Source organism: Heterodontus francisci, chromosome 24 (assembly GCF_036365525.1).
Source record: "Heterodontus francisci isolate sHetFra1 chromosome 24, sHetFra1.hap1, whole genome shotgun sequence".
Taxonomy (NCBI): Eukaryota; Metazoa; Chordata; class Chondrichthyes; order Heterodontiformes; family Heterodontidae; genus Heterodontus; species Heterodontus francisci.
In genome coordinates, this window is record NC_090394.1 from 68,167,679 (window position 1) to 68,186,440 (window position 18,762).

An 18,762-nucleotide genomic window follows, 5' to 3' on the forward strand; every position below is an offset into this window, starting at 1 on the left:
TTTGTAGTATATATAAATGATTTGGAGGAAAATGTAGCTGGTCTGATTCGTAAGTTTGCGGACGACACAAAGGTTGGTAGAGTTGCGGACAGTGATGAGGATTGTCAGAGGATACAGCAGGATATAGATCGGTTGGAGACTTGGACGGAGAAATGGCAGATGGAGTTTAATCCGGACAAATGTGAGGTAATGCATTTTGGAAGGTCTAATGCAGGTGGGAAGTATACAGTAAATGCAGAACCCTTAGGAGTATTGACAGGCAGAGAGATCTGGGCGTACAGGTCCACAGGTCACTGAAAGCGGCAACGCAGGTGAATAAGGTAGTCAAGAAGGCATACGGCATGCTTGCCTTCATCGGTCGGGTCATAGAGTATAAAAATAGGCAAGTCATGCTGCAGCTGTACAGAACTTTAGTTAGGCCACACTTAGAATATTGCATGCAATTCTGGTCGCCACACTACCAGAAGGATGTGGAGGCTTTGGAGAGGGTACAGAAGAGGTTTACCAGGATGTTGCCTGGTCTGGAGGGCATTAGTTATGAGGAGAGGTTGGATAAACTCTGATTGTTTTCACTGGAACGACGGAGGTGGAAGGGCGACATGATAGAGGTTTACAAAGTTATAAGCGGCATGGACAGAGTGGATAGTCAGAAGCTTTTTCCCAGGGTGGAAGAGTCAGTTACTAGGGGACATAGGTTTAAGGTGAGAGGGGCAAAGTTTAGAGGGGATGTGCGAGGGAAGTTCTTTACACAGAGGGTGGTGAGTGCCTGGAACTTGGTGCCGGGGGAGGTGGTGGAAGCAGGTACCATAGAGACGTTTAAGAGGTATCTTGACAAATACATGAATAGGATGGGAATAGAGGGATAGTGCAGAAGGTTTTAGTTTAGGCAGGCATCAAGATCGGCGCAGGCTTGGAGGGCCGAATGGCCTGTTCCTGTGCTGTACTGTTCTTTGTTCTAAGACCAGCATGGTTTTATAGGAATAAGATCATGCTGACGCACCTCTTGGTGTCCTTTAAGGAGATAACAAATCCTGTTGACAACCGGAACTCAGTAAATGTTTGTTTAGATTTCATGGGTGAAGTACTTCAAAAATGGATTGAAATTTGGTTGAAGCTGAGAAGCACTGAGTAGTTGTATGTAGAATTGGATCGCAAGGAAGAGGATAACTAATGCAATGCCTCAGAGATTGGGGCCATTGATATTTTCAATGTATAATGATGACTTAAAGTGGAGACAGAAATAAACCTGTCTAGGTTTGCAAATGATACCAAACTGGGAGAGACGACAAAAAAAGAGGGAACAGGTTAATCAAATACAAAAAGGCCAGGATAGATTGGGGATCTGGGGTGATAAGCGGTCGATGTAATTTAATGTGGTTAGATGAAAATGTGTGAGATTAGGAAAGGATAATAAGCAGTGGAAATATAAACTAAATGGCATTATTCTGCAAGACATGACACAGAAAAGCAATTTGTGGATAGCAGTGAACGGACCACTGAAGCCAACAGCATAAGTGTATGGCAACACTGAAAACAGTATATAGGATTTTGGGGATTCATAGCCAGAAGAATAGAGCACAAATCTCAAAAAATAATTCTGAACTTATAGAGAGCACTGGTCCAGCTCTGCCTTGAGCCCACTGTTAACTTTTGCTCATTGTATTACGACAAAGGCTTCCACGTATTGGACAGGTTGCAGTGAAGGCGAACAAAATTAATAGCTGGGATTAGGTGTCTGAGTTATGAGGAGAGGCTAAGAATGTTTACACTGAAGAGAAGTGTCCCGGCGATCTGACTGAAGTATTCAACATCCTGTAAGGTATAAACAAGATAGATGTCAATATTTTTAACATTGTCCAAAATTCACTAACAATAGTTTCAAAATTTAAAAGGAACAGAGCGAAAAGACAATTTAGACTGAAGCATTTTCCACAGAAGGTGGCAAATGTATGGAATGGACTGTCAAATGAGGCACTGAGGGACTTATTTTATCAGGAAATTAAAGAGCGTTGAATACATTTCTGGAGAAAGATTTAACAGATATGAGGGTTGCTGAACATTAGGAGAACCTAGATGGACTGCAATGGTCTTTCCTGGATCTGTAAGTTCCTTTTGTAAATTAACAGAATACACCCTTGGATACAAATCAAACATAATATTGGAGGCATTTGGGCATTTTTTTTCTCTGGGGCTTGCTTTCAGACAATGTAAGAGCACAGTTCAGACTGTAGTATGAAGAAACTCAAAGAACCCAGAAAATGTCATTTCAATACCTCAGGAGTAAGAGGCTTGTGAAATGTTTCTCCACAGACCTATTGAAGAACAAACTTGGAGTATAAAGAACTCCACAGCAACAAATGATAATAGAAAACTTGAAGACTGAGAAAAGAGAACAGAAAGATATGTTGAAAGGTTGAGATGGAGTGGGAGAAGACTGATGTACAGATTAAATACCAACCAGCACAGACTGCTTGGGTTGAATGGCCTTTTTCTAGGCTTTATGTTCTATGCAATTTTGTAATATTCTACATAAACGTACACCCTCAAGCTTACTATTTAAACTAATGTACTGAAACTCTAATGAGGGAGCTCTGGTAGCAACCTTTCTCCAATACAGTGCTAGATTCAGCGCAGAAATCCCTAGAATGACTGAAGAATGCACAATCGAGATGTGCAAATACAGTCCTTAAAATGCAGTCAATCTTACTTCCTGCATCCATTTGGAAGAAGACCCCCTCTCTCCTCTCGCCCCCACACCCCTAACTTGGATGTAATTCTAGTCACTATTGGTAAATTTGTCTTAAATTTAGCACTTCATTGCATCAAAAATGCATTCCAAGGTATCACAAAAGATGCACACCAACTAGCAAAAACATTTCCGTCCATATGATAAAGAAAGGTATATTTATACAGCATAATTGTGAAGATCTTTTAAAGCAATTTTAGGTTTTCCTAAGGCATTTTAGATTGGGCAAATATCATAAGCGATAAAATTATCCTGAGTCATCTCTGTGGAGGGGGGAGGGGGTGTGGTTGGGGGGATAATCAATACTGAGGACTGCAACAAATTACATGAGGACATTAGTAAACTTGCAGATTGACAAATAATTGGCAAATGAAGTTCAACACAGATAAATGTGAGGTAATACATTTTGGTAGCAAGTATAGGGAAGTCACTTATTACTTGGAAGGTGCGAGTCTAGGTGGGGTAGAGGAATAAAAGGAGGAGTAAAAGGATCTCAGAGTACAAATGCACCAAACACTAGAAGTTCAGTCTTAGGTTAACAATGCCATTAAAAGAAGCAAACCAAGCACTAGAGGGATAGAATTGAAAAGTAGAGAAGTAGAGCTAAACCTGTATAGTACTTTGGATAGACCACACTAGGGTACTGCACGTAGTTCTGGTTTCCATATTATAAAAAGTGTACAGAGGCCCTGGAGAGGGTGCAGAGAAAATTTACAAGGATGATACCAGAAATGTATGAGTATACATATCAGGAAAGGATTAACAGGTTGAGTCGCTTTTCTCTTGAAAAGAGAAGGCTGAGGGATGACCTAATAGAGGTCTTTAAAATTATGAAAGGTTTTGATAGAGTGGATACCAAGAGAATGTTTCCACTTGCGAAGAAGAGCATAACTAGAGGCCTTCGGTACAAGATAGCCACCAAGAAATCCAATAGGGAATTCAGAAGAAACTTCTTTACCCAAAGAGTGGTGAGAATGTGGAACTCACTACTACAGGGAGTGGTTGAAGCAAATAGTACAGATGTATTTAAGGGAAGCTAGACAAGCATATAAGGAAGAGGAGAATAGAGGATTATGATGATAGATTTAGATGAGGAGGGATGGGAGGAGGCTCCAGTGGAATATAAGAGCCAGTCTCCATTGATTGGGCCAAGTGGCTTGTTTCTGTGTGGTATATCCTATGTATGTAATTCAGTGCTATCCAACCACCTCATTGTAAGTACCAATTCTGAGAAGTATAATGTTGATGGGGTTAAATTAACGTAGCACATCAGTTGTAAACATGTGTTTTCCTCAGTGCAGCATCACGTTACATATCCCACAAAGGGGAGTCACATTGTGCCAAACAGGTAATAACAAGTAAATGCAATATCACGGTGAGCAATGTGACTCCGGTAATTGATTTTCGTTTCCATTCCACACCCCAACTTGGGTTAATAAATTAGACCGACGCCATTGGTGCGTTTTGAGAGCGTTCGTGTTTATTGATAGAACGAGCTCATTAGAGAGTGCCAGCGTTTCCAATCCTCAACTGTTTTCGATAGAACCGGTGAGAAATGTAAACACCCGAGGAATACCAACCTTAAATAACAGAATATTTATCCCTCTAAAAATGCGATTGGTGGCGAGTTTTAAAAGGGTTCTGCTTTATCTCATTTCAAGGAGGCGAGTTAAAAGAGTCATGTTTTATTATAATGACTTTATATCAGGGAGTTGATAAAAACTGAAATAAAATTTTGAATGAAATGGGCATAAAGTTTATTTCAATGCAAATACATACAGACGTCATGAATTAATTCTCCCAAGAAATCTCTGCAAGTCTAAAGGTTCAAAGCTGACAGCATTAAAACATTCAATTTCAGTTGTGGAATAATACACCTTCGAAACTTTCATTTTCCATAAAAGTGTCCGCGAATACGCTATGAATTGCTGTACCAAGGCTATTTATATGAAATCCTTCCTTAACAGCAGTTCGGTGGTTGCGATGTTGCATACCTTGGTGTACAAAATGTTATTTATACAGGACTCGTGTCATAACCTGTAGGGCAAATTCTGCTTAAAAGTCGGCTAATCCCGCTGGCATTGAAAACGTTTCTGAGGCAGTAACACGTGAACATTTTTCACTTGAGCGTTAAATTATTTACAGTTTTATCTCAAAGATAGGAATGCTGAAAATCTCCACTTTCTCTGAATCCTGAACGTTTTCACAGAATTCGCACTGCCAATTTATATAATGTTAAATACTAGGAAGTATCATTATGATTCTGTGCATTTGTTATACTAATGGTCTTTAATACTTTATATTTTTAGGTTAATTACAAAATGGACAAAGTACTATGTAATATACTGCTGCTATTACGCAAAGTCAAATAAATGCTAAATGTGTCTTCCTTCTCTGTGGTTTTAAGCTGAGATATGTATATTTCTGATGTGTTGGATCTGTATTATCTTAGTTGTAAAATGTACCACTTCTTATAGGGCACTATTTCATGTTTATCTTTATGGTTTATTGAGATTACCGACATAGTATTTTACTACACTGACAACATAGTCAAAATATCAAAGTTTTTTTATCCATTGAATAAAATCTGTTTTGTATGTTTCCTTATAACCAGCTAAATAAGGGGAAATCTAATCTAAGTATGGCCTTAAGAGTGTGGCAGTCTGATGAATACTGATTCTGGATCCAACGAGTCAGGAAACAGCAGCATTAATATTCCTAGATATATTCCTTACATATTGATGGTTATTTTCCAATGTTAATCTAAAATTAACATCCTGATTACTTTCTCAGGAGAATGTAAGACAGATGATTGTGAGTTGCATGAGACAATCCACAAATCCCGAATTCGTATACTGCAAGCCAGGAATTCAAACATTTAGGCCATCAACATGCTAATGAACGAAGAACTTGTATTCACATAGTGCCTATCACGATCTCAAGACGTGCAACTAAGTACCTGTAAAGTGTGCATTTGTTGTACTAATGGTCTTTAATACTTTCTATTTTGTGGTATTAAACCACCTAGGTTAATTACAAAATGGACTGAAAGTACTATACTGCTGCTATTAGGCAAAGTCAAATAAATGCTAAACTGTCTTCATTCTCTGTGGTCTTATGCTGAGATATACATATCTCTGATGTGTTGTATCGATTATTGTAGTTGTAAAATGTACCACTTACAATGTAGGAAACTCTCAGCCAGTTGGTACAGAGCAAGCTCCCACAAACAGCAATGAGATAATGACCAGATAATCTGCTTTAGTGATGCCAGTAGAGGTCCATTCCAAGGTCAAATACTACATGCTGAGGGATGCAGTAAGGCTTGGGGCAGACGCTGCAAAGGCTCAGTGGGGAAAGGTCACTGTGTAAGGCCCTCCTGCCATCGTATATGGACGGGCTGGAACCTGTGTAAAACCCCTTGGGCTGTATGCACCAAAATATGGTTTTGCTGTGAATTGCAAATGTAAAATTGAATGGAAGGGTTGTGAGGAAACTCACGTTCTGTATCTAAGAAAATTGATTTCTGTTGCACTTTCTAGAATGTCAAATTGGAACTGTTTTGTAATGTATTTTTTTTTTAGATATTTTATGAATAAAGTATTTTTTTTTGCGGGGGGGGGGGGGGTGGTAAGGATATCGATTGAGAGAGAAATATTGGCCAGGACACTAGAGAGATCTCCGGTATCCTTCCAGAAATAGTGACTTGGGATCGTTTACATTCACCTGAGAGATTGAATGCGTCACCAAGGGCTCTGGTTCCTAGATTGGGATTTAAACCCAGGACATGAGAATTCAGAGGCGAGAGGAACAAGGCTGTTTACTTCAAGCTATTTACAAGCATTTGTTGTTGATTGCATATAGAGTTTTAAATTCATCAAAACAACTTTTAACTACAGCATTACTCTGCGTGATGTACATCGATGGGAACAAAAGTTAACCGCCACGAAGCCAGAAGAGGAGGAAAGGTGACAAAGGGTCTGCTGGTATAGTCAACTTGTCTGGTATTAGAGTGAGAGAATTTTGTTCCTGGCCGGAGATTATCAGATTGCACAATAAACTATTCCCTCAGGGCATAGTGTAAAAAGCCTACTCGAAGTAAACCTCAGAAAAATTATAGTAAGGATATTCCGCTCGTACGCCACCTAGCCCGCGGAGTCTTACAGCGCACCAGTCTCTAAATGCATCTGAAATGAGGGAATCCTGCAATATATACACAACGGAAAATACTGCGGATGCTGGAAATCAGGAACAAAAACAGAAAATGCCGGAAATACTCAGCAGGTCAGGCAGTTTTTGTGGAAAGAGAGACGGAGTTAATATCTCAGGTTCTGATGAAAGGTCATCGACCTGAACCGTTAACTCTGTTTCTCTCTCCACAGGTGCTGCCAGACCTGCTGAATATTTCCAGCATTTCCTGTTTTTATTTGTTATTGCCGATTAGGAAATTTCTTTCTTTCACTTCGAAAATTTATATGATAGTTGTATTTTGGGATTAATCATATTTACGTCACGCTCATATCGCGGTTTAGAGCTTCCAGCACCTTCTTTCCATTGACCTGCCCACGCTGTCTTAGCAACTTAACGGTGCTTTCACACAAATAGCCACGCACATTTCACCATGAAACTTTGCTGTTTTATGGGCTAAAACTCTGTCATCACCTCTTACCGATGTCGTTGTGATACAGTAGGCATAGGAACCCAATACTGATCCAATGGCAATACATAAAGCACGTGTAATGGTCATGGCAATATGAACAGGCGCAGTAACTAACGTGTAAACAAAGTCTCCAAACACATACTTCACGGGGATGCTCCATTTAACAGTTTACAATGGTGTTTGTTGGAGATGAGTAAGCAAAGGGCACACAATTTGCACAGCTTGTCTGTACGTTTTTGCATTTGAGCACCACTAATGCCAGCTTTAACCGAATAGACTCTGTACTCTCACAGCCCTGATTAACACTGTAGCCATCTTACAATTTTATTGTTGCATATTAAGCTCTTGCAGAGAGCCGGCGCGGACACGACGGGCCGAATGGCCTCCTTCTCTGTTGTAATCATTCTATGGTTCAATTGGACAGTGTCTCCACCGATCTGCCTTAGCCTGTCGAAATTTCTACTCTTCTCTGAGTGCCAACTCATGTTTCCTCTATTTACGGATTTGCAAAAGAGGAACCCTTCTGGCGGGAGTCCCTGTACTCCAACAGACCTATCGCTGCTAATAGATGAGCGCAGGCGCTCGCAAGATTTGAGTTTGTGGATTCAATTATTTACACAAATGAGATGGAATATACCACAGTGTCACTCATTTGTTTTCGTACAATTATGAAGCCAAAGTCACAAACTGTTCAACTTTGAAAAGAAAAACGTTTCTTTGTACAGTATCTAGACAGAATGTTCAATCATACGTTTCAAACTTCCTCCTCCTTTGAAACGCATGAAAAAAATCGCACTTGTTATTAACTGCGAATTGATTTATTTTAGTCAAAGGAATCGCTGTACCCAGGCAACAGCTCGCCTCTCCAAACCATTATTGAAATCAAATAAAAACCAGGAGTCTATCCGTGATGCAAATAAACTCACTACTTTCACCCCGACGAACTCGTAAAGACAGTGAAAACTGATAAGAAAATCTCGCACTTGCTCATTGATTTTTTTGTGACAGGGTTAGAGTTGGGTGGGGAGAATGGGCTGTAAAAGTATCGATTTAAGAAGAATAAAAAAGGACACGTGAATGGGAATTCCATTTATTTTTCAAGCCACCTTTCGGGAGTGAAATTAACAGCTGCAGTCAAGGAAATTGCCCTCCTGATCTGCGTGACACGCAGGCGGAGGGGTCTCCCGAGTATCCATCACCACACCTGGAGGCAACCCTTAACACATTAACGTTTTCATCAACAACAACAACAACCAAAACGAGAGATATCCTCAGAAAGGGAAGAGACGAATTGAAAATATGCAGTTTATAAAATAAAAATACGTAAACCGCTACAGATAAAATAGCAAGGGGGAGGGAGGAGACTTTGCAATGGACTTTCTAAACCTAAGGATTCCCTATTGATCTAGGATGCGTCGCTGATTTCCCTCCCGATCCCACAGAATCACGTGCCTCCTGTATGCCACTGGCTGGAACAGAACTTTCCTGGTGTTCGGAGGTGAGGTGATAGCGCAGACCGCAAGAAGCCCGCTCTTACCGGCACACAGTCTGTTTCTCTTCTCTGAAGAAACTCCGGATCGTAGCCAGATCTCGGTCGGCTTCTTCAGCGTGCTAGTCTGATCAGTAACGATCTACAACGTTTTCTTGTTCATTTGGCTACTTAGTTCTATTGGTTCGAAACACATACATCAATATGGGATGGCCGTGCAACAACCTGATGTGACTGAAGGAACAGTATTTATTTGTCATCGAAAGACAAAGGTTATACATATGGGAACACATCACTCACCGATATTAAGGTAAGATAGATTAGGCATTCGTCTTGTGAAGGGTGGTTAAGCAGTAGGATGCTTGTTTCAAAAATTAAGGTCCCTTGCAAGTTGGAAAACAATCAAACGTATGTTATTTTTCAGCATCATTTATTTGCTGAATTCACAAGTCAAATGGAGTAGAACGTGTTTGAACTCAATGTTTTAATCCCTTGGTACAATTTGCAATCCGAGACTTTTAGTGGGGCCCATCTATCGATATTACAGTGTTTCAACAGCCACCTTATCACGATACAAAACAATGGAGGACCTTTTAGTGGTGGGACCTATTTAACTAGACCATGGTCAAAGCTCTTACAGACCACATCAAGTGGCACGAGTCAAATGGTATAAGCAATTTAAAAAGAAACACATAACCTGGGCATTGCCTCTTTAAGGAAGCGCAGTCGAAATTAGTCTGGGTTTCCAATGTTAAGACAGAAAGTTCTGAATTTTTTTTTGTTTGCTGTTCCTATATTCGTGTGATGTCTCAAAGAATACTTTGCTTCTGTGGGCATACTCATCAATATTTTGGGTGACTCTTGTTTGATCAGATTTCCCAATTCCAAGCTATCATGACTGATGGCGAGAGGAGAGAATCGGTTCACCCTCTGGGGAATGAGGATGTCCGGGTTCCGATGGCTGGCAGGTTCCCGACGGACGCCGATACTGACAATGGAGGATTGTGTAGCGGTAGCAGTGGGAATATTGCAATGGAAAGTATGGGACCATTGAGCGGCAGTAGCTTCTCGGCTCAGGAGCTCGGAGCAGTGGAGACAGCGTCTGACCCCACCACTGAGCAGCTCCCATACCCGGCCCTAGCGCCCGCCGTGTTCTTCTGCCTCAAACAGACAACCCGACCCCGGAGTTGGTGTCTCAAAGTGGTTTGTAACCCATATCCTTTCCCAAAGTACCTTTTATTCTATTTTACATACATGCGAACTTTGAAGAGCCAGCGCTGGTTAAAGGTTGTTTGTCAGTTTAATACATAAAACACAAGCTTTTAATTTGCAAATAATCTGGTTTATATTTTACCTGAAGTTTTCATTTTCTTAAAATCCTCAGAGGTGAAATACATTGTATCCGCTTCCATTATTCGTTTTATATCTCATTACATTTTGAGAGCTAATGTGAAGGTTGTTATCTATACTACAGGATGTCCCTGGAAATCAGATGTATTATCTACGGTAAAAAGGTTGCCATTTTCTATAAACTCACCAACTATATGATTTGTGACACGTCTAATATATTTTGGCATCCATGTCCTTCAACTGGAAATGTACTAATGCCGAGAAAAAGATGACACGCTAGCAGTAGCTGTCCTAGTGTATGTTCATAGAGATTTATCGCGTCTTTGGGATTGCAACCAGCAACTTGCATGAAACGACCTGTGTCAAGTATTAGTTTTATGGGTGTCAATAATGTAGTGATATCTATCGATATTACAGTGCTTCAACAGCTAAGTAGTAGGGATGCTGGAAATCTAAAATAAAAACAGAAGAATGCTGCAAACACTCAGCAGGTCTGGCAGCATCTGTGGAGAGAGGAACAGAGTTAACGTTTCAGGTCGACGACCCTTCCTCAGAACCGGGAGGACTTACGAGTTGGAACACTGTTTTAAGAAAAAGAGAAAGCGGGGCAGGGAGGAAGGAACAAAAAGGAAGGTCTGCGATAGGGTGGAAGGAGGGAGAGATGATGGTGCAAGGCATAAAGGGATGGGAGTGAGACGAGGAATCAAAAGATGTGTCTAGAGGAGGTGTAAATGGTAGCAGAATGCCGTCCAGAAACACAGCCCTCCACAAAAAACACAAGACACATTACAAGTGCTTGCCTCGCAGTTCACGCTGACTTTGTGAATAATAGCATAGGTAAACAATATTCCCATGAACAACCCGAACATCCTGCATTTTAAAATTCACATTATATTCAGTAAGGGAAGTCAGTGGCGTAGTGGTAATGTCACGAAGCGAGTAATTTAGAGGCCTAATCTAATGTCCTGGGGACACGCGTTCAAATCCCAGCACGGTGGCTGGTGGAATTTAATTTCAATAACAGATCTGTGATTCCCAGGAAAAAATTGGGGGGAGTGGTACTAGATAAGTTGCTCCTTCGGAGAGCTAGTGCAGTCACGACGGGCCGAATGGCCTCCTTCTGTGCTGTAACACTTCTGTGATATGGAGACCACAGTATTCGTCAGACTATTCTACATCATAAAAGTCAAGAGATGAATATAGAAATGTGCAAATATAACAACTTATTTCGCACTATTTCCAACAAGTAATAGACTAATATTTACTTTAAAATGCACATTGTCTAAAAAGGTGCTACCTTTACGCATGTATACTCTACAATGGAATATAGTCAGAAGACAACAGGTTAGCCTTTAACTGATGCACCGATTACTTTAATAGCAACAGCAACGTGTGCCCAACGGAAGGGCTTCTAAGGCTGGGTTTCTTTTCAAATGCACTTTACCTGCTGAAGACTGGATCGAGCGACCCACACATTCTCAGTGCAGTGTGCTAACCTTCTATCTTATTGCTGCAAGAGTTCATGTTCAGTATGATTGTCCCTGGCCCGAGATGAAGTGGGGGGGGGGGGGACCTTCAGACATTTTCTTATGTCCTAATGCCAAACGCACACGTTTATCGCATTGCATTTAGATCCGTAATCGGATAAGATCAATCTATCCCGCTCCCCAGTTTCTTTTTGCATCAATTTTCATCCATTGATGAAATTCACCGCCTTCCACTCCCCAGGCCTCGTGTTGGCCACGTGCAGTAAGGGGGGAACCGGAAGTCACGGGGCTGAACCCGGCGCCTGCGCACACAGTTGAGTGACAGTTGAGGCTTTGAGGTGCAGAGGCTAACTGAAAAATGGCTGCGGTTGCCTGGATACAGCTGCCTTTCTGGAGATGCTCGTTTGCATTTTCCATCTTCATTCTCTTTCAATGTTACTCTCCCAGGAAGTGCCTGCTTGGGAATACATTGGCATTGCTAGAGTTTGGCAAAAGGCTAGTAACAAGGCTGTGTAAGTTTTTTTTGGTTAAGAAAGTGAAGTAAAAAAGACAATTCGAAATGAGCCACCACTTCAAATTGATAGTAGGGTTTTGTGTCCAAAGTTGTATTTATTCCAATCCCTGATTTTAATCGCTCCACCATTGGTGGCCATGTCTTCATTTGCCTCGGCCCTAAACTCTCGAATTCCCTTCTTAAACCTCTCCTCCTCTAAGATGCTCTGTAAATCCTACCTCTTTTTAACCAAGCTTTTGTCGTCTCTCTTAATATCTCCTTATACGGTTCGCTGTCCATTTTTATTTGGTAACGCTCCTGTGAAGTGCCTTGGGATGTTTCATTAGCTTAAAGGTGTGATATAAATGTAAGTTGTTGTTCTATTGTCCAACATATTACTTATTGTGCTTTTACTACGACTATTTCATGCATTTGAGACCATTGGTTAGCATAGTTATGTACTGCTTGTTTACCATGGGTTTTTTTTTGTAATTTTGCTACATATATGTTGGAAGCTAACATATTACAGTTATAGTTCCAGTATAATATTACTTGTGGCTAAAGCATAAAATATAATTCAATAGTTAAATGTTAAGGTATATTGCACTTTTATTTCACTTTATCCATTTAGTGGTTTTGCAGTGATGGTACTGTTTAAAAATTATAGTTCATTTACCAATGATTACCTCACATTCCAGCATCTCCTGCTTACATAAAGACTTCTTTTTTTTGTGATATATCAATTAAATTGTTGCCACATGCAACTTGCAAATGACATGTGTAGATTGGAAATGACCATTGGGTGTATCAGTTCAACATTAGTGTTAGAGTTTGTTTGAACCCTTTTATAGCAGAGAGTACAGTTTCTCCATACAGTTGACAGTATGCAGGTTTTATTTTGATCTATGGTATCTGCGGAAAAAAATGATTGAATGGATAGCTCTGGAAATTTGTTGGCAGATTAACAGTAAACCAGGAGTAAGTGTGAATGTTGGGATCATAGCTTGATTATTATAGTTGCAAAGGTTTCTGCTGCAGTTCATTTCAGAAACCCTGGGATTAAAGCATAAACCTAGTTTCTGCAATACTGAAGGCTTACTGCAGTTCTTTTTTTTCACTTTGGGACATGATATGAAATGACTTTCTGAGTAACTGTCATTGAGTTGACATTGCCAAATGTGACAGGATTTGGTGTTCCAGGCAGTTGTAAGCAGGCATCCAGCTACTGCATTTCAGGTCCTTCAGGCTCAGTGTGTTTTGTGAAATGGGAGGAGCATCCTTTTAAAAAAAAAAAAAAATGTTTGCTTCTGGATAGTCAGTAAAGATTGCCGCAAAGAACTAAAAGGAACTTGAGATCAAAAACCGCATTCAAATGCTGTTAAAATCAATTTGATGTTCTGATTAGCGGCTCATAATGTAATTAATGGTAGCTGTGAGCTACAAACTCAAAATAACACTTCATGAATCCATAATATCATAGTATGATACAGCACAGAAGGAGTCCATTTGGCCCATCGTGCCTGTGCCAGCTCTCTGGTAGAGCTATCCAATTAGTTCCACTCCCCTGCTCTTTCCTCATAGCCCTGTAAATCTTTTCCCTTCAAGTATTTATCCAATTCCCTTTTGAAAGTTACCATTGACTCTACTTCCACTGCCCTTTCAGACAGTGCATTCCAGATCATAATAGCTTGCTGAGTAAAGAATTGTTTCCTCCTGTCGCCTCTGGTTCTTTTGCCAATCACCTTAAATCTGTGTCCTCTAGTTACTGACCCTTCTGCCACTGGAAACAATTTCTCCTTATTTACTGTATCAAAACAGTTCATGATTTTAAACAGCTTCATCAAATCATTTAACCTTCTCTGCTGTAAGCAAAACAACCCATCTTCTCCAGTCTTTCCGCATAACTGAAGTCCCTCTTGCCTGGTACCATTCTAGTAAATCTCCTGTGCACAGTCTCTTAGACCTTGGACATTCTTATGGAAGTGTGGTGTCCATAATTGAACACAATACTACAGCTGAGGCCTAACCCGTGTTCTATAAAGGTTTAGCATAACTTCCTTTCTTATGTACTCTATTGGGGGGAGTTTTATGCTCTTCCCTCATGGTGGGTTTGGAGGCGGGGACAGCATGTTGTCAGGGGATGGTGGCGGGTTGGGGGGGGGGGCCACCTCATTAAGTCTGGGGCTGGAAGGCCTGTAAATGGGGGAGGGTGGGGTGGGGGGGGTGCCTGAATGAGGGACCTGGCATCAGGAAGGTGGGGGTGGGGTCCACTGACAGGCACCCACCTGCCCTTGCTGCTGACCCTGCAACTCCCAACCCGCAAGACCCCTCCTGCCCTGACCTACTTGTTGGCCTGTGTCCAGTGCTGCTCCTAGGCCTTGGGTGGGACTGGGGTCCGTGATCCCGTCGAAGGCCCGCTGCTGTCCAGTTAATTGCCTAATTGGCACTTGAATCACAGAAGGGGGCGATGTGAGGTTCTCATTGGCATTTTTGCCAGAGGTCGAGAACCCCGCTGCCTGGATAAAATCCTGCCTATGCCTCAATTAATAAAGCCAAGATATCCCATATGCTTTTTTAATAGTTTTCTCAACTTGTCCTTCCACCTTCAAAGATTTGTGGACATCCATCCCGAGCTCTCTGTTCCTGCACCCCCTTTAGAATTATACCATTTGGTTTATATTGCGTCTCCTCATTCTTCCTACCAAAATGTGTCACTTCACGCTTCTCTGTGCTAAATGTAATTTGCTATTTTACCAGCCCATCCATTTCACCAATCTGTCTATGTCCTTCTGAAATCTCACATTGTTTATTACATTTCCTAGTTTTCCGTCATCTGCAAACTTTGAAAGTATACCCTGTATACCGAAGTCCAGGTAATATATATAATACAGAGCTGTGGTCCTAATAGTGATGCTTGGGAAACACCACTGTATACTTCTCTCCAGTCTAAAAAACAACCATTCACCACTATCTGCTTTCTGTCTGGTAGCCAATTTTGTATCCATACTGTCACAGTCCTTTTAATCCTATGATCTTGACTTTGCTAACAAGTCTGTTATGCGGTACTTCAATAAGTGGCTTTTGAAAGTCAACGTATAGCATCAACCACACTACCCTCATCAACCTTCTCTGTACTTCATCATAGAACTTAAGCAAGTTCGTCAAACATGATTTTCCTTTGACAAACCCGTGCTGACTTTCGTTTATTAACCCAAACTTTTCCAAGTGCCAAATAATTTTGTCCTTGATTATAATTTGGATGATAAATGTTTCCCCTTTTTATTACTTTTGTGTGCTAGGAACAGATGGTGATAATGTGCTTTAGAGACATTCCAACTCATTACTGTATTAGTTCTTTTATGCCAAGTGGATTGTTTTGTACGGCATTTATAATGAAGGAGGCTGTATACTGATGCACTTAAGTATATCTATGAGCACAAAATGCTCTAAATACTTAATATATCATAGCAATCAACCTGGAATATTCTTTGTCATGGGAAACATATGAGTGATTGTGAAGGAATAATATGGATGGCATATTAGCAATTAAATATTCCAATGCAGTCATAAATAAGTATAATCGTATCATAATCTTTAAATAATATTTGCCTATGAGTCAAACACTGAGAAACTTTTATTAATGAAGTGAACTGAAAGTTCACCTTGTTCAGAGTTCTTAGATTTCATTTTAAATGTACAAATATTTCTGACTTAGGTGTAGCTCTATTTTAAACCAACATAATGGAAAAGGTTATATATAATATTTATCAAGTGTCAATATGCATGTGCATGGAAACATCAGATCTGTAGTCAGCTTGTATGTGAATAGAAGATTTCAAAATGTTTAAACAATTTGAATCTTTGCAGTAGCTGTTTCATATATGTACAACACACAGTAAACCTATTGGATGTTTGACAACTGGTATAATTTTTCTCTTGTAGGCACTGTGTAAAATAATCTTGGTAATTTTAGATGGACTTAAATACATAAATTCTGTGTGAGGAATATTTTTATCCTGATTTACTGTTGTCTGACAATCTTTGACACAAAACTAGGTGGGATTGTAAGTTGTGAGGAGGATGCAAGGAGGCTTCAAGGGGATTTGGACAGGCTTGGTGAATGGGCAAGAACATGGCAGATGGAATATAATGTGAATAAGTGTGAAGTGTTCCACTTCGGTAGAAAAAACAGAAAGACAGAGTATTTCTTAAATGGTGAGAGGTTGGGAAGTGTTGATGTCCAAAGAGACCTGGGTGTCCTTGTTCACGAGTCACCAAAAGCTAATATGCAGGTGCCGCAAGCAATTAAGAAGGCAAATGGTATGTTAGCCTTCATTGCAAAGGGATTTGAGTGCAGGAGTAAGGATGTAGTGCTTCAATTGAATAAAGTATTGGTGAGACAGCACCTGGAGTATTGTGTACAGTTTTGGTCTCCTTATATCTAAGGAAGAATATGCTTATCATCGAGGGAGTGCAACGGAGCTTCACCAGACTAATTCCTGGGATGGCGGGATTGTCTTATGAGGAGAAATTGAAGAAACTGGGCCTGTATTCTTGAGACTGAAAGAATGAAAGGTGATCTCATTGAAACTTACAAAATTCTTAGAGGGCGTGATAGGGTTGATGTGGAGAGGATGCTTCCTCTGGCTGGTGAATCTAGAACAAGGGGACCTAGTCTCAGAATAAGGGGCAGGCCATTTAAGACTTCGATGAGGAGGAATTTCTTTACTCAGAGGGTGGTGAATCTATGGAATTCTTTACCCCAGAGTGCTGTGGAAGCTCAATCATGAGCATATTAAAGACAAAAATCAATAGATTTCTGAATATTAATGACATCAAGGGATATGGGGATAGTGGGGGTAAAATGGCGGATGTAGATGATCAGCCATGATCTGTTTGAATGGCGGAGCAGGTTTGACAGGCTGAATTGCCTACTCCTGCTCCTATTTCCTACAATCTTTAAAAATCTGACATGTAGCATACAGTTCCCAAAAGTGCGAAGTTGTTCTGCTCCCCATCCCCTTACCTAAGCTTCACCTTGCCTTTTCCACTCTCTGTTGCTCATGCCCAATGTAAATGTCATCCTGATCCCTCCACCAAACTTTACTTTGTTCCTGCCTCGTCAGTTATTTGAACCTAATATTAGATATTGACGGTATGTTCCCAGATCTTGGCATCCTTTGTGGTGCTCCTGACTCCTGAATGCTCCAAAATCCTGATATTCATTTTACTGTGCTCACGGCACCCTGGGGTCACGCATAGTGCTACTAGACTTGGGACTCCTATCAATTTCCGGGACCCCATTCCACCCACCACCCCTACTGCCATGCATATTCCAGGACTTGCCCAGGACTTTGGATACCACTCTGCACTGCTACCAGAATCTGGGAACTTTGCTCCCTTTGGTTACTGTTCATCCCAGAAAATCCTCTGCAGCTCTGCCACACCTTGGGACTGCTTGCCACCATTACTGACAGATTCTAGTGCCTCACCCCAGTGCTACCAAAATCCTGCTACGCAGTACAGTCTTAGTTCAGAATTCCCTTAGTGCGAACAGACGTTGTTAAGTACCAATGCTATGACCCACCTGCGCCAGAGATGAGAGCAATCAGATCCATGCAACAACAACATATTTATATAGTGCTTTTAACGTAGTAAAACATCCTGAAGTACTTCAGGGGAGTGTTATCAAACAAAATTTGACACTGAGCCAGATAAGGAGATATTAGGGCAGATGACAAAATCTTGGTCAAAGAGGTTAGGCTTTAAGGAGGAAAGAGAGGAAGTGAGGCAGAAAGTTTAGGGATGGAATTCAGTACCAGTTGTGATATACCACAGCACCAATATGTCACCTCCACCCCCCAGTGGTCCTGGAGCCTACTCCCCCATTTCTGTCAAGTCTCTGGACCTACTGCAGACCCCAGGAATGACTCATTAAATAGAACCCCAAGCTACATTCCAGTGCTACTAAATCCTGGTTTCCTTTCTGCCGGGTTGGCAATCACCAGAACCATCCCAATGCTCCCAAAATCCTGCAACTCATCAGAATAGGAGTATGCCATTTAGCCCCTCAAACTTGTTCTGCCAATCAATGAGATCACAGCTGATCTGCAACCTAACTCTGTATACCCACCTTTGCCCCATGTCCCTTAATACCTTTGGTTAACAAAAGTCTATCAATATCAGTTTTAAAATTAACAATTGATCTAGCATCAATTTCCACTTGCGGAAGAGCATTCCAAACTTCTAGCACCTGTTACATGAAGGAGTGTTTCCTATATTCACTCCTGAAAGTTCTGGCTCAAGCTTTGGAGAGGATGCAGATTATTCTGCAAGGGGACGGGAGTGAGCCAGAAGTTGTGGTACATTTCGGTATCAATGACATAGAGAGTAAGTATTGCGGTCCTATGGTCACATTTTCAAGAGCTGGGAGGACGTTAAAAAGTAGGGTCTTGAAGGTAGTAATCTCTGAATTACTCCCAATTCCACGCGCTAGTGAGAGTAGAAATAGGAAGATAGGGAGGATCAATGCGTGGC

General features: G+C 41.0%; 1 protein-coding gene across 1 annotated transcript in view; it reads left to right on the forward strand.

The window, feature by feature from the left end:
• The first annotated feature begins 8,418 nt into the window (after positions 1-8,418).
• cacna1ha (calcium channel, voltage-dependent, T type, alpha 1H subunit a) overlaps positions 8,419-18,762 on the forward strand; it is a 538,349-nt gene continuing 528,005 nt past the window's right edge. The window contains exon 1 of the mRNA XM_068056489.1: positions 8,419-9,205. The gene's annotated coding sequence lies outside the window, so the exon portion shown is untranslated. The remainder of the gene's footprint in view (positions 9,206-18,762) is intronic.